This window comes from Herpailurus yagouaroundi, unplaced genomic scaffold (genome assembly GCF_014898765.1).
Source record: "Herpailurus yagouaroundi ecotype Mexico unplaced genomic scaffold, PumYag 141, whole genome shotgun sequence".
Classification (NCBI taxonomy): domain Eukaryota; kingdom Metazoa; phylum Chordata; class Mammalia; order Carnivora; family Felidae; genus Herpailurus; species Herpailurus yagouaroundi.
The window spans coordinates 50950370-50973557 of record NW_024412396.1 but is presented as its reverse complement, the minus strand read 5'-3'; the positions used below and the strand labels follow the sequence as shown (position 1 = coordinate 50973557).

At 51.2% G+C, this 23188-nt stretch overlaps 1 long non-coding RNA gene across 1 annotated transcript; it reads left to right on the top strand.

Moving 5' to 3' along the window:
- The first annotated feature begins 289 nt into the window (after window positions 1-289).
- On the top strand, window positions 290-22779 carry LOC121032092 (uncharacterized). The gene is made up of 5 exons (XR_005791068.1): window positions 290-759; window positions 13148-13411; window positions 14304-15126; window positions 19794-19961; window positions 22588-22779. It is a non-coding gene; the product is annotated as an uncharacterized LOC121032092 (long non-coding RNA).
- Window positions 22780-23188: the final 409 nt, after the last annotated feature.

Sequence of the window (23188 nt, the reverse complement as noted above, 5' to 3'; positions counted from 1 at the left end):
GGCATGTTGCATTTTTCACGGTAGGAATGATCAGGGGCAGCTATGAGCAAACATTTAACAGTTGGGGTTCTCACACATTTGTGCAGTTATCAGCGGGCTTTCACAGCCATTGTTGTGTGGGATGCACGTGCATGTGTGTTCTTGTTCATAAGTCTTGTATCCTTGCCTTTGGCCTGGACTGTAATTAACGCCCATGGGAACAGGGTGTTTTCTGGTGTCTCCCCTATATTGCCCAGTGCAGAGACGCTTCTAGCAGGTGATCAGTTTGTACACGTGCATTGACGAGTAAAGCAAAGACACTGGATGACTTCTACTAACGGGACTTAGGGGGTGAGGTGCACCCCCCATCCCTGTGGTACCGTGGGTAGCAGCCGCCCAGACCAAACCCACAAGCTCCTGTCTAAGCCTGCTCCTCGCTCAGCGGTCCCACCCACAACTGCTGATCCTGGGAAAGGTATGCCCGCACCCCCTGCTTCTCTTGTGTCTCTGTCTGTGCCTGACTCTCCTTTTCCATCTTCTACGTGGAGCTTTGCAGGTTCTCCCTGAACTACTGCCTTTTCTCAGCCCCTTCACCCCTTTTGATTTTCCTCTCCGGGGAGGAGCCAGATGCAGGCATCTGAGCAGCTGCTGGAGAGAGAAGGACTTGGAGCTGGAGGGACTGGCCTCCCAGCACCACTTCATTTGGACTGTCCTTCCCCTGAGGCCCAGCTGCACACCAGGAGTGCCGGGACCCGCGCTGGACCTCTGGGGAGCTGCAGGGTGAGCCCTCAACTGTCCTCAGGTGGGGCGGGCCTGAGGAAAGTCTCTCCACAGCCACGTCTGGGGTCTGCTGTGCACGGAGCTGCAGTGTTTAGGGCTAGAACAGGTGAGTTCCCTCCCTGGGCCTGACAAGGATGGGAAGGAAGCCAGTGTTCAGTACCTGCTGGTTTCCGGGTGACATGCCTTCTGGGCTCAGGTTAGGCTGGAAATGACCAGTCTGAACCTCCTAGTCCTGCCTGACCTTGAACCAACTTTGTTGATGAGGGAGGGGCCGGGGCTGGAGCTGATGAAATACCTCCTCGGTCACCGGGCATGGTGGGTTTGCACAGCTCACTGACCCCTTCTGTGGATGGGGCTGGGTGGTGGGAGGGTGTAGCCTGAGGCAGGGCCCCAGGAAGCTGAGCTGAGCTCCCGCAGAGGAGCATGGTAAGGGTGGAGGGGGCCTCGGGGCCCACCCTGTGGCATGCTGGGATGAGAAAGCAAGACTCAGCAGATAGGTCAAGAATTATTCTTTTTTCTCATCCTCACCTCATTTCAGGCCATGGGTGGAGACCTTTGCTGTCCCCAGGCTTGTAGACCAGGACACATGCCTTCCAGGGGTGCTTCTGCTGGCCCTGAGGTTAGGGGGACAGAGCCACTGCTAGGGGGACAGGCCTCCTGCCTTGGCTTCCCAGTCCCCGAGGGTCGGTGCTGGAGAAAAAGCCTCAGCCTGCAGCCTGCTGGCTACACAGCGACACCTGGTGGGCCTTGGGGGTGGTCACAAGAAGATGCCAGAGCCCCCCTTGTAGGCCAAACCCCTGGTTCCAGCCTCGCACTGGGCATGTGAGGGGACCAAGCTGCTAGGCTGTTGTCCCAGGCCAATGCCCCAGGGGGCTAACCCCCACTACCACCCCCAGCCCAAAGTCTGGGGCGCTGGGGACCACCGGACCCCAGGAGATGAGCCTTGGCAGGATTCAATTCCCCATCACACAAGGACTTTTGGGGGTCTGGCCAAATGGTGAAACCATGGTGCTTGGTCACCAGGGTTGGGTGGGGTTTGGTTGGATGAGAACGGGCTAGGAGGGACTGGGCCCAGAATGGGTCCTCAGCTCCAGTGCCTGGGGACATTTGGAGGTGCAAAGCAGATTCTGCTGCTCTCCTCAGGGCTGAGTCAGAATCCTTGCCAGGCCCTGACCTGGGCTTACAACACGCCGACGGGGACACGCTAGGTGAACCGGTTCTGCACAATTCCCCTGATGGCACCACCCACATGGGGGGCCCCCCCCGAGCCTCTGTGTTTTTAGAACCGGACGATGACCAGGAAGGGTTCTGAGCAGCATTGTCACCCACTTCTCACTTTTCATGATGTGACTCAGGCAAGGTCACCCAACTGAGCGGAAAACAGGCTTGGAGGGCACGCAGTGACAGGTCGCTTCCTGTGGACTGTGCGAAGTGGGGGACCCAGGTCCGCTCCAGAGCACAGCGTTGCCAGGCATCTAGATGCTGAGCTGAAAGGCCAGGGCTTCCTTCCTGCAGATTCTCGCGGGTGATGGTGCACAGTATTTTCCCGATCTCTTTTCTCGGTTTCTCAGTGTTGAACAGCTCTACTGGCTTTGGACTTTGGGGCTGGAATTCAGTTTCCTTTTATTTATTCATTTTTTCTTTTTTTTAAAGGTGCTTTTAAAATGTTTTTGAAAGTTTATTCATTTATTTGGCGGGGGAGGGAGGGGCAGAGGGAGAGAGAGGGGGAGAGAATCCCAAGCAGGATCCGCACCGTCAGGAACCCAGATGCTGCAGGAATACCACCCAGTGTCTCGCAGACCCCGTGGTTGGAGCTGGTTTCCCCAGTCAGCAGGTTGAGGCAGTAGAAAGCTTAATTCCAACCTGCCAGGCATCACCCTGGGCTGGCAGGCTGTTCTAAGCCCCAGGCTCCTGTAATTCAGTGCCAGGGGATGCAGACCCCTACGATGGGGTTGAGTATGAATGTAGAACCCCTGCTGATGTGTGCCACACCCCGGAGAACCCCTGCTCCCCATCCCTCCAACCTTGCTGTAGGCTGTGTATTATAGATTCCACTTGCCTATTGCCTGGGGTGCTATATCCTGGGCCAAGGACGTTCTTTTTCAAGGCTGCGGTCAAAGGTCAAATTTGAGCTTGAAAAATGTGCATAGTGGTGTTGGCCATGGATTAGGTTAGGAGAGCTCTCCTCCGAGGCTGAAGCTAAAAGACTGTCAAAGAAGGTGGCAGGAGAGATATGCTGGGGTATGGGGTATGCCCTGGGCTGGAGGTATAAACTGGTAGATTCTACCCCTCCATGTGCTCAGTACCTCCCCTCACAGCCCTACCGCTGAAGCGTTGTATCAGTTAAGACTACTTCAGTTGTAAGTTACAGCATTCCAAACCAAACTAGGAAAAAGGGAAATTATTAACACATTTGGGCATCAGCCTTCAGGCACAGTTCGATCCAGGGGTTCAAACAGTGTCATCAGGGACTTATCTCTCTCTTGGCTCTCAGCTTTGTCTCATTCTGTGTCCTGGATTTATTCTGCAGAGGGGCTTTCTTCCTGTGTCAGGAATGTGACAGCCAGTAACCTTAGATTCACATTTTTCCAACCTAATAAGTCTCTAGAAACATCTTTTCTGTCTTTCATATCCCAGGAAGGACTCTTAACTGACTTGCTTGGGAGCATGTCCATTAATGAACCCATCCACATAGGGTCCTCTGACTTGGTGGCTTGGGACACTCTCTGACCCTCACATCCCTGGAAGAGGGGGGAGGGCACCATGATTGACAGCTGCATCAGCACCACCTGGGGGAAGGGGGCAGGGAAATGAGCTGAGTATGCAAAGCCACAGCTACTCTTCTCAGAGGGACCTGCCCAGGGGGCTTTCCTCTTCAAATCAGAATGTCAGTGCAGGAGTGTTAAACTTCTTAAGTCCACCCTGGCTCACTTGACAAAGGAGAGAGCTGAGGCCAAGGTAAATGCCTTGCTCAAAGTCATCCTGGGTTCTGCAGAGGCATGACATCGTTCCTGGTTCCATCTCTAATTATTCTAGTCGAGAGCCAAGTGCAGTGGCCAAAAGGGTTGTCTGAGAATCCCCTCTTCTTCCAGAGACTTAGAGGAGAGCCAGGGGATGAGGACAGTAGAGTGGGAGGCTCCTTAGCTCCTTATCCATCAGCCCAAGGCCTTTGTCTCCCCGACTCTTCAGCCTTCTCAGGGTTATAAGGCAGGAGCCCCCCACCCCAAGGAGACGGTCACTGGGCATCAGGACACGAGAAGGTAGGCCTGGGAGGCTGGCTAGGAATGCGGGGAGAGTACAAAACAGAGAGGTGGGTCTCAGTGTGTGGGGGTGAGTCATCTGAGGGTCTAAAAGTCAGGCTAACCTAGGGGGTGGAGGCACCTTGGGAAAGCCTGGTGAATTCTGGTCAACACGGGACCCTCAAGCAGAAACATTTTCAGCTGTCATCTTAAGAGAGGCCCTCACCCAGGGCAGGACATGAAGTCCAGTGTGTGTGTGTGGGGGGGGGGGGGGGGGGCGGGAACCAGGAAGGAAGGCAGCTTCTTCCTCCTTCTGGCCACATGATCAAAGCTCTCTCTTTATTCATGGTCACATGGCCACCCCAAACCGCTTGCACATGTCCTCCGTGTGACCCCCTGCCTGCTGCGGTCACGTCATCTACACCCCTCCCCACAGAACACTGGCCCGCTTTCCTCTAGCCCACGAAGTTCTACCCCATAGCTCCGGACCTGGCTTGGGTTGTGCCTTCTGTAGGCTAGTGGCCCTCAACTTCAATTTTGCCCCCCAGGGGACATTTGACAAGGTGGGGAGATGTTTTGGTTGTCACCCCCGTCAGGGGGCTGCTATTGACATCTAATGGATAGAAGCCAGGGACGCTGACCCTCTTACACTGCACAGGACAGTCCCCACAACAAAGAATTATCCAGCCCGTTACAGGAATCGTGCTGAGGTTGAAAAGCCCTGCATGTTGGAGTGTCTGGGGCAGTGCTACCCAGCTTTCCTCCTGTCTCCTCAGGCTGAGCCTCCACCCCAAGCAAAGCCAATGTGTGCTGGTTTAACTCCCAGCTCCCCTGCTCACTGGCTGTGTAATCCTGGGCAACTAACTCAACCTCTCTGGGCCTCTGTTTCTCATCTGTATAAAATAGGGCTAATAATAGTACCCACCTCATAGTGTTATGAAGATATCTTTAGATGGCTTTATACACCCGCACCCACACCCACACCACACACATACACACACAGAATTTAGAAAGGTGCTTCACTCAGAGAAAGCACTCACTGTATGTCAGCAATTATTCTAATCAGTGGTCGTTAGGATTGAATCTCCCTTTGGGAAAGTTTTGGAAATTTGTGTGTGCCTTTGGTGGGGAGAGGTCTTCTACTATAGTCATGCCTGAGTATTTGCATATGGAAATATGTGTTGCTTTATTATAAACTATTTTTTAAGTTTATTTATTTATTTTGAGAGAGACGGGGCACGGCGGAGAGGCAGAAACAGGGAAACAGGGAAAGACAGAATCCCAAGCAGGTTCCACGTTGCTAGCACAGGGCCCGACATGGGGCTCGAACCCACAAACCATGAGATCATGACCTGAGCCATGACCAAGAGTCAGACGCTTAATCAACTGAGCCACTCAGGTGCCCCTATTAAAAAGTATGTTTTTTTCTTTATAATACAGTTCAGGTGTTAGATTGATTAAAAAATATTATGTCTATAGGTTGGCTAACAAGTTGACTTTCAGATTTTTAACTTATTACACAATATTTTAAAATAACTTTTAAAAGGAGCGTTGTTGGGGCTCATGGGGGCTGAGAGACACAGTTCTAGATAACTGAATCATAGTGCCTCTCTTGCTATTTAAAATTTTTTTTAAAGTTTATTTATTTATCTTGAGAGAGAGAGAGAGAGAGCATTAGCGGGGGGGGGGGGGGGGGGCACAGAAAGAGAGAGACAGAGAGAGAGAGAGAGAGACAGAGAGAGAGAATCCCAAGCAGGCTCTGCATTGTGAGTGCAGACAGAGCCTGATGCAGGGCTTGAACTCACGAACTGTGAGATCATGACCTGAGCCGAAATCAAGAGTCGGACGATTAACTGACTGAGCCACGCAGGCACCCCTACTTCTGCTATTTTTGAGTGAGGGCACGCCCACCACTGAAAGCTTGGCATAAATGCACACATTTAAGCAATTTTTACCAGCTCTCCCCACCCTTGTACCCACATCCAGGATAGATCCAGTCCAACTCTGCCCTCTCCCACCCTCGCCAGTGCCCAGCTGCGTGGAGCCCCCAGCACTGCCAGTATGGGCCCAGAAGGGTAGAGCTCAGAGCCGGGATACTCACAGTCGGGGCAGGCACCCAGCCTCGCCTGCCAGCTGCCTGATCTAGAGAAAGTCTGATGTTTTCCAAGGAAGGGTGTTGCTTCCCACCACACCCTCTGGCAGGCTCAGCCTAGGGATTCTACAGCTCAGTTCTGGTCTTGACTAGAGCCCCTTCCTCCCCTCCCCGCCCCCCCCCCTCCCCCGCAGCCTGGGCTCTTTCCATCAGATTTGTCCTTGTTGCAAAGTGATCGTTATAAGAAAAAATGGACAAAGTCACAGAACAGAAATCACACCTACTCCTGTTATCCGAAGAAAGCCCTTGCTAATATTTTAATTTTTTCTTGGAAATCATGCTTCTGCATTGTATTATATTTTTTAACACATGCTATTTTGTAACCTGATTTTTTTACCCCACCCAACTATATATTGTGAACATTTTTCAGGTCACGAAGTATTCTACTACCAAGAAATGTCAATGAGGGCCCAGTATTCTATAAATAAACCATTATTTATTTAACTAGTTTATTGATTGCTGGACATTTTGTACCTCGTTTTTGACCTTGTTTGAATCCTGGCACTGCCACTTAGTATCTGTGTGATATCAGGAAAGTCATCTCCTCTTGCTGAGCCCCGGTTTGCTCGCAAGTCCACTGAGTCGTCAAACGCCCCAGTGCCCTTGGGCGTTGCTTTGAAGACCCCCAAGTTGTTGTGTGATGAAGTGCTTGGCACAGTGCCTGGGACGCGTCCCCGGGAGTGCTTCCTTGATGTGAAATCTTCATCCCTTTCTCTGCTGCGCTTTCTTCTGCTTGTTCAAGAGCTCCATGTATGCCTTGGCCACCCTGAAAGATGGCCTTCTCGTGACTATCATTCTCAGGGGAGGAGGCCGTCTGCCTACTCTTGGCTGAAGGAACGAGCTCATCATGGACTCTGGACTGGAAACTAGCACCCAGTGGGGATTGGACCACCAACCAGGCCAACATCTTCCATGGCTGAGTCCAGATTTCCAAGCAGATCTCTTAGGGCAGAGCCTTTGGAAATTCCCATGATGTAAATTTCCTGGGCTAGCAAGAATGACTCACTACCCACCTCTTCCAAGGTGAGGGGCAGGTCTGCTCAGGTCCCTGGGCACCTGCCAGGCTGTGTGCTCCCACCTTGATGTCCAGAGATGTGACACTCTTGGACAGCAGCCATGGTCCAGGAACCTCACACACCTGCCCCAGGCCACTCTAACCCTGTGTGAAGGTCTGACCGGGCCTGCCTTGAACCAGCTTGGGGGGCCATCTTTCTCCACAGCCAGGCGTCCCCAGGACCTAGCCACTGGTATGACTAATCACAGTGCCCATTTCTACTGCAAAAGGAAATGCCCAGGCCCACACCCCTGACTACAAAAACAGCCTCTCAGCAGAGATACTTGCTTCCAACAACCAGAATGCAGGCCCTAAATAACCCCAAATAGAAAACTTAGGCACAGGCCCTGTGCACGCACGTGCATGCGCCCGCAAACACACACACACACACACACACACACACACACACACACTTCTTCACATCCCTCCCATATTCTCACACCCATGTGCACACACACACAACCACCCAATGCAGGTGCCAGACAGCAGTTTATGTAACTTAGCTTGGGCTTGGTCATGATGTTCGGAGGTAAAAGTGGGAAGAATAGGGACTTGAGACCCCAGATGCCAGACTGCAGTACTTAGAAGACGCATGCACTGCACACAGGAAATGAGACGGCACGCCCACTGTGGCGCCCCATTTGTCCGACCACATATGGTGCTCTGACTGGGGTAAGAGGTCCTTACCTCCTCTCGACCCACATGGAAAGTAAGCACAGGAGGTCAAAGCGCTGGGAGAGGTGAGGAAGGGGTGTGAGAGAGAGGCCCTGGGCAGGGAGGCAAGTTGACCTCAAGGAGGAAACGGGATTGCAGACGATCCTGGAAGTGTTGAGAGGATCTCATCAGAAAAGGTGGGAACCTTCATCCCCCCAACAAGCCCCAAACCTTGGGGGTTTCAGTGTAGAAGAGGGAATCAGTGTAGAAACTTTTACAAAGGAGTTTAAGGCAACCAATACTTAGGGAGGTAAAAAAGATTCCTTGTGTTCCACCTTCCCCGGGGAAGCGCTGTCCCCCACTGGGGGCACAGCCACCCCCACTTTTTCCTGAGACAAGACCTTCTTAAACGGGTTGGGCAGCACCACTCTGCCACTTCTTGGGGGAGTTTCCGACAGGGAAGATCTGGGCCAGTGGCTCGCTGTGGCCCGGGGTAACCGCTCACCGCCATGAACTCCACACCCTTGGGGCGCCTGGGTGGCTCCGTTGGTTCAGCGACCAACTCTTGACTCCTGATTTCCGCTCAGGTCCTAATCTCAGGTTCATGGGTTTGAGCCCCACCTTGGGCTCCACACTGACAGTGCAGAGCCTGCTTGGGATTCTCTCTCGCTCAAAATAAATAAATAAACTTAAACAAACAAACAATGCACCCTTAAGGGTCACAGACAGTTCTTGGTCTCTGCCCCTTGACTCACTGGCCTCAGCTGTTGCACTTTTTCAGTTCATGTGAATATTTTACCTGTTTCTCTGTCTCCTGTACTACTGTGGTCCTCCACCTGGGTGGCCTTGTCTCTGAGAGAGACATGTGGCAATGTCAGAGACCTTTTTTGGTTGACACAGATGGAGGGGGTCCTTCTGGCCTCTAGTGGGTGGAGGGGATGCCGGCAATGTCCTGCATTGCACAGGACAGCTCCCGGTGACAAAGAAATAACTGGCCCCGAACATCATTAGTGCTAAGGTGGAGACACTAGCTTATCAGTTCCAGTCGGATCATTGTGCTTCCTCTGCCAGCATCTCCCCCATTTCTAATGTGGGATTTTTAGTCCACTGTGGGTTGGGGAACTGGTTAACCAAGCTTGCTAGGACCGGTTCTGAAATGAGAATAAAGAGGTGTGGTATTCAACCCCATGGACTTCTCATGAGTCAAGTGCATGAACTTTGTGAACCTGACTTGGGCTGGACTGGGCCTTTGGAACTGAACATAGGACTCAGTGGCTCTAGCAAAGGCAGGGAGGTGCCAGGGACAGGGGCTTCAAAAGGGGGGTCCGTAACACACAGAACAGACCTGGCTTTCTCTCTCTGGAAGGTTGGCTTCCTCCCACCTGGTTGGACTTTGGCTCGCTTCTCTTTGGCTTCTGCTCCCCAATGTTCCAATCCATGGCCATCCCCCATGTTTCACTCTGCTCTACAACTTGGCTCCTCCTGGCCCTCATCCTGCAGCCAGGCAGAGAACAATGGGCCCTCTTTCTTTCTTTTGGGTTTTCCACAGTGTCCTGCATAGGCAAGAGGGTCACACTTGTGACCTCTGGGTAAGTGACATTTTACCGTATTTAGTTTGGGAACGTACCATATGTATAACGTGCCAACACTCTGTTCTTGGCTCAGGCTTGCTAATTCCAGATTTTTTAGGACTTTGGTTGCAAGGAATGGAAATGAACTCTGGCTGGGCTAAGCTAAACAGGAAATCTATTGGAAAGACCCAAAAGGTATCTCAAGAATTCCAGGGCAGGCCTGCCACTGGGCTTCAGGGATGCACTCAACCCAGAGACAGGGTATTGTGGGGGACACGGAGAGTCCTTCCTCCCCTCTCTACCCTCAGCTTCCTGCCCCTCTCTCCCCATTCACAGCCCTGCTTTCTGGAAGTACAGAACTTGGGGTAGAAAATATCCAATAAAAACAACAGTAGCTGAGTCTATGTGTCCTCCACTCAGAAGCAACCAGCTTGGGCTGGAACGTGGTCTTGATCCCTGATCCCTGGGGAAGGACTTTGATTGTGGGTGTGCAAATAATATACTAGATATCCATGGTGACATGCACATCAATGGCCAAGGTAGGATAGTGAAAGACAGCTTGCCAGAGATGCAGGGAGAGCTCCTGTTTGGGGTCTGGGCCGGGTTGAAATGAAAGCAGAGATACCCAGTAGTGCGTGTCGGGGATGGGGAGGGCCTGGCCTCGTTCTGTTCAATCTAACACGCTCGTAGGAGAAATGGCCGTAGCTGCAATTCCCAAGGAGCTCCCCCTCTGCCAAGGGAGTCAGACAGACGCACAGACCAGGAACGACAATACCGAGTTGGGATGTCCACAATAGTGGTATAGACGGAGTGCCCTGTGCATGCCAGGACAAAGAGACAGCTAACTCTGCCAAGTCAGGTTAGCTCAGGAAGAGCAATGTTGGAGCTGAGCCTTGAAGGATGGAGTGAAGAAGGACACGCCTGAGCTTGTCAAAAGCCCCAGGAGGCCTGGGTGACTGGGTGACTTCAAAACAACATCCTTGGGGGGCGCCTGGGTGGCGCAGTCGGTTAGGCGTCCGACTTCAGCCAGGTCACGATCTCGCGGTCCGGGAGTTCGAGCCCCGCGTCGGGCTCTGGGCTGATGGCTCAGAGCCTGGAGCCTGTTTCCGATTCTGTGTCTCCCTCTCTCTCTGCCCCTCCCCTATTCATGCTCTGTCTCTCTCTGTCCCAAAAATAAATAAACGTTGAAAAAAAAAATAAAAAAAAAAAAAACAAAACAAAAACAACAACATCCTTGGGAGGATGTTTTCTCCTTTCCCCACAGTCCCCTCCCTTTTCAGCCCCTGGATGAGGGTCCTCTTGCTGCTGTCACAAATTACCCCCAGCTTAGTGGCTTAACACAACACAAACTTATTTTCTTACGGTTTGGAGGCCAGAGGTCCGAAATGAGTCTTACGAAGTTCAAATCGAGGGGGAGAATCCATTTGGCTCGGGGAGTTTCCTTGCCTTTCCAGCTTCTAGAGGCCGCCTGTGTTCCTTGTCTCATGGTCCCCTTCTTCCAACCTCAAAGCATATGACTCCTGCTTCTGCCTCCATGATCCCACCTCCATCCTGCTTTTGACCTTCCTGTCTCCCTCTTATAAGGACCCTTGCAATTATGGGGCCCACCTGGATCATCCAGGATTTCTCGTCTCAAGACTCTTAATCTCACCAGCAGAATGCCTTTTGCTGTGGAAGGGAACATTCCCAGCTTCCGAGAATTAGGATGCGGACATCTTGGGAGTGTTGGTGGGGGCACCGTTCGGCCTACCACAGCCTCCTTCACCGCCTTTCTCCTCCCTGCTGGAGGCAGAGGCACCAATCTGATTGGAGATTGTGACACTCCTGGGGTGGGTGCCTGCTCCCAGCGTTCCAGGTTCTCCAGCTGTGATTGGAGAGTCCATTAGGGTTGTGCAGGGTCAAGATTTCAGGGGGCGGGGAGTTGGAGGCCCCGCCAGCTCTGTGTTAGTAAAGCCAACCTTGTGGGCAGGTCCGTGCTTAGCTCTTTCTGGTTTCTTCTTGATGGTCCAAGAGCCCAAGGGAAGAAGTGAGTGCCGAGCTCCCCATGCCTGCCACAGTAGTGGCTGTTGGCTAGGCGGTACGAGAAATACGGTGCCCCGAGCAAGACACAATGGACTTTGTGTTCTATCCTGGGGCTATAATTTATTTACCTTATTATTTATTTTTAAAAAAAGATTATTTGTAAGTAATCTCTTACACCCATGGTAGGGCTCAAACTCACAACCCCAAGATTAAGAATTGCAAGCTCTCCCAACTGAGCCAGCCAGGCGCCCCTATTTATGTTATTTTTTTAAGTAACCTCTACACCCAATGTAAGGCTTGAACTCATGACCTGGAGATCAAGAGTCTCATGCTCTACCGACTGAACTAGCCACGTGCCCCTCTAATGTCTCTTTTACATTTTTTTTTTAATGTTTATTTATTTTTGACAGAGAGAGAGAGAGAGACAGAGAGACAGGGGAGGAGCAGAGAGAGAGGGAGACATAGAATCCGAAGCAGGCTCCAGGCTCTGAGCTGTCAGCACAGAGCCCGAGGCGGGGCTCGAACTCACAGACTGTGAGATCATGACCTGAGCCAAAGTTGGATGTTCAACCGACTAAGCCACCCAGGCGCCCCCTTCTTTTAAAAAAAATTTTTTTTAATGTTTATTTATGTAATGTCTCTTTTAAAAGGTAGCCTCAGTTACCTGGGTGGCTCAGTCAGTTAAGCATCTGACTTTGGTTCAGGTCATGATCTTGCGGTTCGTTGAGTTCAAGCCCTGAGTCAGGCTCTCTGTTGACAGCTTGGAGCCTGTTTCAGATTCTGTATCTCCCTCTCTTTCTGCCCCTCCCCTACTCACACTCTGTCTCTGTCTCTGTCTCTGTCTCTGTCTCTCTCTCTCAAAAATAAATAAACATTTAAGAAATAAAAAATAAAAGGTAGCTTCGGGGTAGGGGGAGCGGCTGGCTGGCTGGCTCAGTCGGTAGAGTGTGAGACTCTTAATCTCTAGGTCATAAGTTCGAGGCCCATGTTGGGTGTAGAGATTACTTTAAAAACTGAAAACAGGGGCGCCTGGGTGGCTCAGTCGGTTAAGCGGCCGACTTCGCTCAGGTCATGATCTCACGGTCTGTGAGTTCGAGCCCCGCGTCGGGCTCTGTGCTGACCGCTCAGAGCCTGGAGCCTGTTTCAGATTCTGTGTCTCCCTCTCTCTCTGCCCCTCCCCCGTTCATGCTCTGTCTCTCTCTGTCTCAAAAATAAATAAATGTTAAAAAAAAAATTAAAAAAAAAATAAATAAATAAATAAATAAATAAAAACTGAAAACATTAAAAGAGACATTAGAGCAGATCTTAGAAGCGTGTTCAGGAGGAAAGGACTAGAAACGTGTCATGTGATGAGCAATCACAGGAAGTAAGAGAGTAATTAACATTTGGTGAGTGTCTAAATGTTAAGGTACTTTGCATGGAGGTGCTTTAATCACTCCAGAAACCCTTGAGAAAAGCACACTTATCCTCTTTAAACAAATGAGCAAAGAGGAGCTCAAAGACCTCAAGAACATCTCCTAAAGTGACCCCACTAAGGAAGTAGTGGGGCTGGACTTGGAGTTGGGGGCCTGTCTGACCACCCCTCCCAAGTCGAGACCTGAGCCTCTCCATACAAGAATTTGGTCTAGAGAAAGCTTTTGAAGCACCTGCTGGTTGCCTGCCCTGTGACCATTCTCCCTTTTTTCTTTACCAATAGCGCTTGGCAACATTTTATTTTTATTTGAGGCAGCGATGTCCAGATGGAAGCAAATGAACAGAAGACGTCCTCTGCTCCGGTGCGACTTGTGGAGCCCATGTGACACAATTCTGGCCTGTGGGACACGAACAGAAGTCTGCTGGGTCTTTCTGGGAAGGTTTTGTTTCCTTATTGCTTTTCTTTCTCTTCCTGCTTGGAGTGTAGACTGGAGTCTGGAGGTGCAGGAGCCACGTTGCAACCATGAGGCAACCCCAAGGATAAAAGGTACCTATCATGGACGGTGGAGCAGATAGGTAGAAAGGAATGGGGACACTGAGGTGGTCATGGAGCTGTCGCCCCAGCTCTGGGCCACCCACCCAGCCCTACTGTAATGCAAAGAGCTCTCTCCCTCTGCATTTGGTTAAGCCTCCTTAGTCTGGTTTCTGTTTCCGTGCAGCTGAACTCAATCCCTACTAGTAAAAAGGGAGATGCCAGCTCTCCTTGAACACCTGAAGGACTGTCTTTGGAAGTGGGCTTGGACTTTTCCTCTGTTGCTAGTGACTGCAGAAGGTTTCGGGAAACAGAAACCGGCTTGGGCAGATGGAGGAAGAACCTTCCAGCTCTGCTCTTGGTTCTTGGCTCAATGGAAAAGTTGACAGTGAGTCAGGGGCAGTCCGCACCCAGGGGAGAGTCTGAGCAGAAACTGGATGACCCTAAGTGGGGCCAGATGCGGAAACAATGTTTGGATCAGATAACAGGCAAATCGCTGACGTCTACATATCTGAGCATGTGACAGGGTCTGTCAACACATGACCCTCCTAATAATGAGTCTGCAGGATTGTATATATGCACATGTAAGGGAATAAGCTTCCCCTGATAAAACAATTCCCGGTACAGGGGTAGCCCTGGAGGGAGAATCACAGTGGTTGGGGGGTCGTGGCTGGCTTAGATAACCTGGTTATTCTGATTTTGTATTTTCCCTTGGGGGTCTCCCTCTTCTGTCATGTTATCTCCCAGGGGGTCTAGCACTCAAACTCTCTGCAGTTACAAGTGGCATAAAGTCCCCCAAAGGATTATTGACCCAATTAAAAAGTCTTAGGGGTTGTGGTTTTCAGGCATGACTGGATCAGGGTGCCCAAATGCTGTCATCAGGAACTTTTTTCCTTTCCTCTCTCAGTGCCGCTTTTCCCTGAGTGGGCTTCGTTCTGAGGCAGTTTCTCACCTGGCAGCGGCCAGATGGCAATGTCACACTTGCGTCACAGCAACCCCAGCAGTGAAACAGTCTTTTTTCTCCAACCATTCAGCAAAAATGCTGACGAGGGCTGTCGTTGGCTCAGCGAGGTCACATGCCCTCTCTTGGCCAATCATGGAAGTCAAGGACACACAGTGCTGCCACTGATTATGTCAGAGTCATGTGCTCCTCGACGGAGTCTGGTGAGATGTCTGCCCTACCTCCACTGAAGGGAGGGAAGGATGGGGTCCCACCTGGAAGAAGGTCCATCCGTGCTGGTCAGGGTAAAGCAACAGATATCTCTCTAGTGTAGGCAGGCAGCCCCCTTTCACAGTCTGGCTGAAGGCTAGTCCCTGACCTTGGTGTCCATGCACGTGGTCAAAACTGTCCAAGTCTTTCTCTAAGAGAGAAAAGGAGGACCAGTTAAAGACTCATTAGGAAGCATAGACGCAGCCTGGCTCACCACGTAAAAGTTTATGACTTCAATATCCAGCTCAGCTGGGACCTGGATGCTGTTTGCAGGAACTTCTACCGGCTTTTTCTGCCTTTAGTTCTCCACCTGCCATTGCAAGGCACTGGTAGAACTTCCCCAAATGAAGACGCTAGGCTTTTCGACACGTGGATTTGATGTGACTCAGCCAAGAAGACTTCTAACCCTGCTGCCCACTTAAACCTCGCTCTTGGGGTTCTGGAGACCACTGCCTCTCCAGCCCCTTCATGGAAAAGGAAAGAGGTGCTGCCTTGACTCCCTCATCAGCAGGCCATTCTGGTATGTATGTATGTATGTATGTATGTATTTTTATTGCTTTAATCAGAGTAATAGGTTTTTAAAAATCAAATACACTAGGGGACTTATAATGAAACCTCCAGAGGCAACTATCTTTGTTATTATTTTTTAATTTTTATTTTTTTAACTTAAAAAAAATTTTTTTTTCAGTAATTTTTATGCCCAGTGTGGGATTTGAACTCAAAACTCCAAGATCAAGAGTTGCACATTCTGCTGCCCGAGCCAGCCAGGTGCCCCTATGTTTCACTTTTTCAGTAATTTGTTATGCTATGTACCTCCAGATTTCTAAATGTACTATATATTTTTTATTTTATTTATTTTTTGATGTCTTTTTTTACACTTTATTTTAGAGATAGAGAGTGTGAGTGGGGAAGAGGGGTAGAGAGAGAGACAGAAAGAGAGAAAGAGAGAGGGAGAGAGAGAGAGAATCCTAAGCAGGCTTCACACTCAGTGCAGAGCCCGATGTGGAGCTCTATTTCATGATTGTGAGATCATGACCTGAGCCAAAACCAAGAGTCAGATGCTCAACAGACTGAGCTACCTAGGCTCCCCTAAAGATGTTATATATAGTATATATAACATTTAATATGTATTAGATATTTTTGTATATTTAGATATTTATAATATTTTAGATATTATCAGTTGACTTTCTATAGTGGAATCTTAGGATTTAGGTCTCTAACCACACACCCTACTCCTCAGCCTAACGCACCTGTTCTCTGACATTTTTGCTGAAACCACTATTTAGTGTTTACATTATTATGTGCGTGTAAAACTAGTTCACAGCTGAGCCCTGTAGTGCACCATGATTATATTTCCTCTCTTAGGCAACTTGGAGTTACTAGATTTGCCTCTTTCTTTCTTTTTTGTCTGCTTGGTTAGCTGTTTGGGTTTGTTGTTGTGTTGTTTTTTTTTTCCTCTCTCTGGGAGCCCTGTCCTGCTTCAAGCTGAACTAGCTAACTCTGCCATCATCCTAGAATGCTCCTTCCCTCCATCATCCTGGGGATCCTTTATTCCTTTCTCTTTTTGGTGGCACAAATCCTTCCTTTCTCCCTGAAAAAGTGTGCCTTAGAAGTAAATATTTTGAGGCCTTGCATGTCTGAAACCTTTGCGTTCTCACCTCACACTGACTGATAGCAGTTGGGCTGGATATAGAATTGTGGGCTGGACACAGTTTTTTCCTCAGCACCTTGAAAGCATTGTTCGTTGTGACTGTTCCAGTGTCACAGTTGCGAGGGCCGATGCAAATGTTTATTGAATGAGTGAGTGACCCCGGGAGTGCTTGTCACATTCAGGTTGGTGAAGCTATAGACCTTGACACCCTGACTTAGCACGTGTTGCTCTGCTGTCATCATTGTGCACCCCTGGCTTCCGTGTTTTGTGAGGGGCAGGGCTCTCACCCTAACTGTTCTCTGGAGGGATAAGTCCAAAAGGTTCTATGGCTGGGCTCTGGGAAGCTTTCAGCCTGGTTAGTGCTGGTTCTGTTCCCCGAGCTGCTACAGAGGTCTACTACATTCAAACACTCCCGGAGACCACTGGTTGCCTGCCAGCCTCTTCCTTTTTGCAGGTGGAGGCAGTTCAGGCCACCTCTGCATGTGAAGGGTCCTGTGGCCGAGGTGGCTCCTGCCAACTGGCTCCTGACTCATCACAGTTCCCTGCACCTGTGAGCCACCCCATAAGAATAACTCTCAAGACACTCCTCCTCTCTGTTTCCACTGCCTCTGCCTTGGCTCAGGCCGTGACATCTCTCTCCTGGAGTACTCCTATTGTCTCCTAAACACGTCGTATGCTCTCTTCAAAACATGTCCATGAATCTTTGACGCTCTTCCTTCTGAAAGGCGGAGACTGACTCCTCTCCCCTTGAGTATAGGCTGGACTTACTGACTTACTTCTAACAATGGAATTACCCTCCAAACCAAAGTAATCTATCTAAAATGAAAATCTGAGCAAGTACTTAACATTTTTTCAACTTGAAGTATAGGTGAGGAGGTGACATATGATATTAAGTTAGTTTCAGGTGTACAATGTGTAGTGATGCAACACATGTACATTACAAGATGCTCATCACAATAAGTATCTGACAATATTATTGACTATATTCCCTGTGCTGTACTGTGCTGTACTTCTTAATCCCCTGCACCTGCTTAGCCCACGATCAAGTAGTTTTCCTTCTAAAATCCTGCCGGTGCCTACTCACAGCTCTCAAGGAGAAATCCTAACTCCTTTGCTTCGCACTCGAGGCCCCCTCTATCCCACCTGGTCTCTCGGCCTCACTCCAGGGCTTTGTTCCAGCGACACTTCTCACGCTCCCTCACGCGGAACTCGTGGCACTGCCCTAACCGGGCCATGCATATGTCTTTGGGCCCCTGTCCATGTTGTTCTCTCTGCCTGGACTGACCCACATTTCCCTCTTTCTCGAACTAACCAGCTAACTAACTAGCGTCCCAACAAATTAACTAACAAGAGTAGCTTGGGTGCTGGTCGATCATGAGCCCTACCGACCCTTGGCACCACTGATCCTTCACCTCCTGGGATTTGAACTAACAACATAAAGCCAAAGGGGGAGGGTGGCGAGAGTACGTAGCAATGGATTCCTGCTCAGAAACCCTTTGTGACTTGTCCTTGAGATAACCAGGAGATACTGGTTGGTTTGGGCATGCTCACGCACTATCCCGTAATTGCTCTCAAGTCCGCGCATGTCTGTGCATCTGACTTCCTTATGACAAGCTCCATGGTGAAACCCATTTATTTTACCCCTTCTTCCTCTGCTGTGCCCACTCTACCCTCTCTTCCTGGTTGGCGCCTGGTACCCAGGGTGTGCCTACCTGGTGAATGTAGAGGGAGAGCTGGGTGAGGAAGGCTGCGTGGCTTGCTGACTCTGGAAGGAGAGCCACCCTCTCTGTTCCCGTCCCGGTCGCACACAGCCTCATTGCCCCGCTGTCAGGTTAGGTCAGGTTGCCTAGAAGCAGTGAGGTGGGGATTCTTGCACACGTGAGTTTTTGAGGGAGGGCTCTCAGGTGACTGCCAGGGGAGTGAGGGGAGCAGGAGGGGGCAGGGAAGATCTTGGCATCTTGGTGTGTTCGGCTGAGGTACGGCCTCAGCTGTTTTTTTGGAGAGCTCTGGAGTAGGAGCAGCGCCACGAAATCGGTCACATCGTGAGGCAAGGAGACTGGCCTTTTGTGTCCCAGTATTGGTCAGTCATTGCCTCAGTCAGGAAACAACCAGCATTTCAGGCTGTGCAGCTCCAGTAGGCCGGGGGCAATTCTCAGAAGAAGGGGTCAGCTGTGAGCATCTCCCCCCCCACAGTGCTTGGGGGTGGGGGGCCAGCCTGGCGCAGGGATCTGGGTCACTATGCCCAGCAACTTGGGTGCACAGCTCCCGGCCTGAAGGTGCCTCTCTGGGCCCACTGGCACCCAAGATTTAGGCTGCCAGAGGCCTGAGGCTGAGATGGGGGCTCAAAACAGGCCTCTAGTTTGCCCAAGGAACTGCTTACAAAAGAAAGCTTTGTAGTGGACTGAATAATGTCCCCATCACATTCTCGCCCACCTGGAACCCCAGTATATGAAATAGGGTCTTTGCAGATGTTTTAAGTTAAGGTGTAATTGTCCCAGATTTGGGATGGGCCCTAAATCCAATGGTGAGTGTCCTTATACAAAGGGAAGACACACAGAGACACACAGGAAAGAACCACGTGACAGCAAAGGTGGAGATTGGAGCGATGTGCCTACAAGGCAAGGAACGCTAGGAACCACCAGAAGCTGGAAGAGGCAAGGAAAGGTGCCCTCCTGGGGCCTTCAGGAGGAGTATGGCCCTGCCAGCATCTTGGTTTTGGACTTTTGGCTTCTTGAGCTGCGAAAGAATAAATTTCTGTTGTCTTGAGCCACGCGGTTTGCAGTCATGGGATAGGCAGTCCTTGGGAACTCACCCAGGCCCTCAGGCCTGACGCAGGGGCGAATACAACACCCCAGGCTGGGAGTCTCCCTGCCACCAACTTCTTGTGTAACCTGGGCAATCCTTTGCCTTCTCTGAGCCTCGCTTTCCTCACTTGTAGGCAATCTGCCAGTCCTAAATCTGGCGTGAGGACATGAGGTTCCCCCGAAATTCCCAGGCTGAGAAGTCTTAAAGACACCCCGATTCCCAAGTACCCTCCACTCACCCCTGGTCAGGGGTGCGGGCCCAGACCTGGGTCAGGTGACTCCAACACATCTGCTCTGCTCCCGAGGCCCCACGTGGGCATCCCTGGACGAGCAGACTTCTGAGGAACCTTCTAGCTCTAGGTCTGTGAGAAAAGACTGAGGAAAGCACACCAGAATGGGTAGCTGGCTGCAGGATCTGTTGTTAAAACAGAACAACTCCCTAAGTGGCACATTTTAACGTACTAAGCTGACGTGAGGGTTTCTAAGACCGAGATGGAAAAACATCTGGGGCAGAGTTTCTCCAGCTCTCTGTGGTCATGGGCCAATTGTTAAGTGCAGGAGGGCTGTGCGGTGCCTTCTCATGGGCGCGAAAACAACGCGGTAGATCTACACTAAAGTGCCCGCAGATGCACAGGACACCCTGGAAAAGGCGGGGTGCGAGCAGTGGTCTCTGGAATGGGGTCCTGGGGCTGGCGGGCTGCCCATAACCTTTCTATTGTCTCCTTTCTACAGGTTTTGAATTTTTTACCCTCTGCATGTATAACTTAAAGAAAAAAATCAGCATGCTTCAAAGCAAAAAGGAAAATGCCCTGGTGCTTGCAAATAAACACGGAAGAAAGAGAAAGGAGTTTCTCGGCTCCTCCCTCTCCCCACGTGGCCAGCCCTCTCGGCAGTTCCCCTGTGAGTCTATCCATATATTTGTGCACCTGCCTCCTGCAGCGCCAGGTGCCCAGCAAGGCCAAGGGCTAAAGGTGGGAGGTAGGCTTGGCACCCCTGGAGCCCGGGAGCTGGGAGTGCAAGATTCCACACACAGGCAGCCATGCGTGGGCAACAGAGGCTGAAAAGTAGCCACAAGAGGCAACACACGGAGGCCAGCTGGAGGGGGCCCATGCTTCATTCCATAGCATAAAGCTTTGTACTCAAAAACTTTTTTTAATTAACGAAATCGCCAAATGAGTGGTGGAGACAGCAAGTCCTGTGGGCTCCAGGGGAGGACAGAGGGCTGTGAACGGACCCCAGGGAGCACTTGGCCAGGGGGAAATTCTGAGCTGGGCAGATAAGGTGGGGAGGGGAGGTGACTGGGCTCAGGTATGTTGCTGGGTCCTGGGACTGGGGCGTTTTGCCCCATTTGGGCACTCGCTCCCCAAGTGGCACATTTTAATGTACCGTGTTGACGTGAGGGTTTCTAAGACGAAGAAGGAAAAAACATCTGGAGCAGAGCTTCTCCAACTTTCTGTGGTCACGGGCCAATTGTTTTCCTAATGTGTAATCAATGACGAGCCGTTTCTTTTGTAAAACATAACACAAAAGAATTGCTGGAAGAAAATGAAATGAACAAGGGACATAAAATACAAGCCAATTTTTTTTGAAGTAGGCTCCATGCCCAACATGGGGCTTGAACTCACAACCCTGAGAGAGTCACATGCTCTACCGACTGAGCCAGCCGGCGCCCCCCCCCCCCCCCAATTTTTTTTATTAGATTCAACTGACATAAAACCGTTCTGTCGAATTGCTGTGACGGTATCTAAATGCTTGGGGACGGTTCTCGGACTTCTCTCATCCTGGATCTGAGCAAGCAGCGTGCACGGTGTGCCAGACCACGCTTCGAGCAGCCCTGCTCCAGAGAGAGAGAGCCTCAGCGAGCGAGGTGGCGAGAGCTTCAGAGAAGATGGCCAAAGAGTGGGGCTTTGAGAGCGCTCCTTCCCAACCGCCCCCGAGCCCCCGCCCCTTCCGGGCTTCGCCCACATCCTGGTGCCTGATGCTCCTGCTGGGAGAAGCCCCTGGAGAATCAGGCAGGCCAAGCTGGGATGAGTGGTGTCCTGGCATGTTCATTCTTCAGGATGCCTACACATTGTAAGTACTTGTTCACATTTATTCGGAGGAGAGGCTGAGTCCTGCCTGGGGCGCAGGGGTAGGAGAAGGAGGCTGGCAGAGGCTTCAGTTTCTCCTGGACTCTCCTTGGCGCTTTGGTCCTGCCCCCAGGTTGTCGACCCCTCTTCCTCAGTGAATGCCCTGCCGGTGACCAGACTATCCTCTTTGGAAGGTGGCTCGGGATGGAGCATATTCCTTGGTGAAAGTCTCTCCCTGGCCCTAGGCAGCTTGTCCCAGTGGGTCCTGTGGTCTCCTGAGGTCTCTCCTTCCTGGAGAGGTGCTGGAGAAGGCAGCCTGCTCAGTCTTGTTAGGACCCGTGATGTTTTAGCACCTAGAATGTGAGCCTCCTGCTAGTTTAGTATCTGGACAGCTGCCCAGCAGGCCTCCTTTAATGACTCTTATTAACCTGTTTCCCTGCCGTGATGGGGCAATGATAATAAGAATAAAAATAACTACCCTTGTCTGACCCTGAGCCAGGTACTGGGCTCAACACCTTGCGTGCACTATCTTGTCTGTCTCACAACCCTGGGAGGGTGAGTGCTGCTCCCATTTTACAGACAAGCAAACTGTGGCTCCACTTTTAAGCAACCTGCCAAGGTCACACAGGTGGTGGCTGGGAGAGGCAGGAAGGCCAAGTCTGTCTGACGCGGAGCCCCCATTCTGCACCAGGGCATGGAGGCCTCCGATGAGTGGGGAGGAAGAAGAACCCAGAGTGGGATCTAGGTGTTGGTCTGAAAGGAGCTGGGCCAGCGCAGGCTACAGAAAGCTGAGCAGGGGCAGAGCTGAGAGTGACGGTCACCTTCTCCATCTCCTTGGGAGAGGAAGCAGGCAGCCCCCAGCTCCCCCGCCACAGTGCACACTTTGACTCTGGGCTCAGGGGACACTGGCGGGTACCGACCTCTCCGCCTGGCTTCCACAGGCGGCTTTACACTCAGCCCTCTCGCGGGGCTATAAGGTGCCAGGCAAGCGCCAGCTTTAGGGTGATTTTACCCCAGGACACTCCTCAGCCAGCCAGCTGCAAGATGATGAATAAACTTGGAGCTTTTGCATTTTGTAAAAGGTTAAAAATAAAATGATTGGGGGATGTGATCAGGCAAGACCCCTTCCTTTGCCCCTTTTCCCAGCAACCCCCCCGGAGAGAGAAGGTCTTCAGGTCAGAGGGAAAGAAAGCAGCTGCAGTGAGACAATGAACATCTGGGCTGGGTGTGGGCAGTAACACAACGATACAACGAACATCTGGGAGCTATGCCTGGCCCTTCTCACCTCTTCCCGGCTGCACTGAACCCTCAGCAGGGCAGACGCTGGAGGCCCCACTTATGTTTGGATAAGGAGCAGGGGGACACCCCCCCCTGGTGTCCCCGTGTTGCTACGAAAGCAAAGGGGCCTTCTTACAAGGTGAGAAGCTAAGGTGTCTCCTGTGATTCTTTTCTGCAAGGTGCAGAGGATCCTTTCTGGTCACTGGGGAAGGAGAGAGTGACAAGTCCGCGGGGGAGCTGCAGTAATACATCCCTCAATAACGCGCACCTCACGGAGCGCCTGGGTGGCTCAGTCGGTTAAGCGTCCGACTTTGGCTCAGGTCATGATCTCTCTGTTTGTGAGTTCGAGCCCCGCATTGGGCTCTGTGCTGACAGCTCAGAGCCTGGAGCCTGCTTCGGATTCTGTGTCTCCCTCTCTCTCTGCCCCTCCCCTGCTCATGCTCTGTCTCTCTCTGTCTAAAAACTAAATAAAAACATTAAAAAAAATTAAAAAAAAAAGAACCTTGTTAGATTCCACGTCAGCTCCACACGTACAAACGGCAGATGTTGCGTAGAATATAAAAGTCACGAAGCACGATTGACAAATGCCATGTGTGAACCCACCATGTCACTTGAGGACTATGCACAGCGTTTTCTCCTCACCGTGACCTGTGAGGTCAGTATGATTGCTCCCATTACAGACAACTCAATGAGTCAAGTTCGCAGGAACCAGCAAGGGGCTGAGTCAGCATTTACGCGCTGTTGGTCTGATGCCAAAGCCTGTGCCCTTCCTCTTCCCTC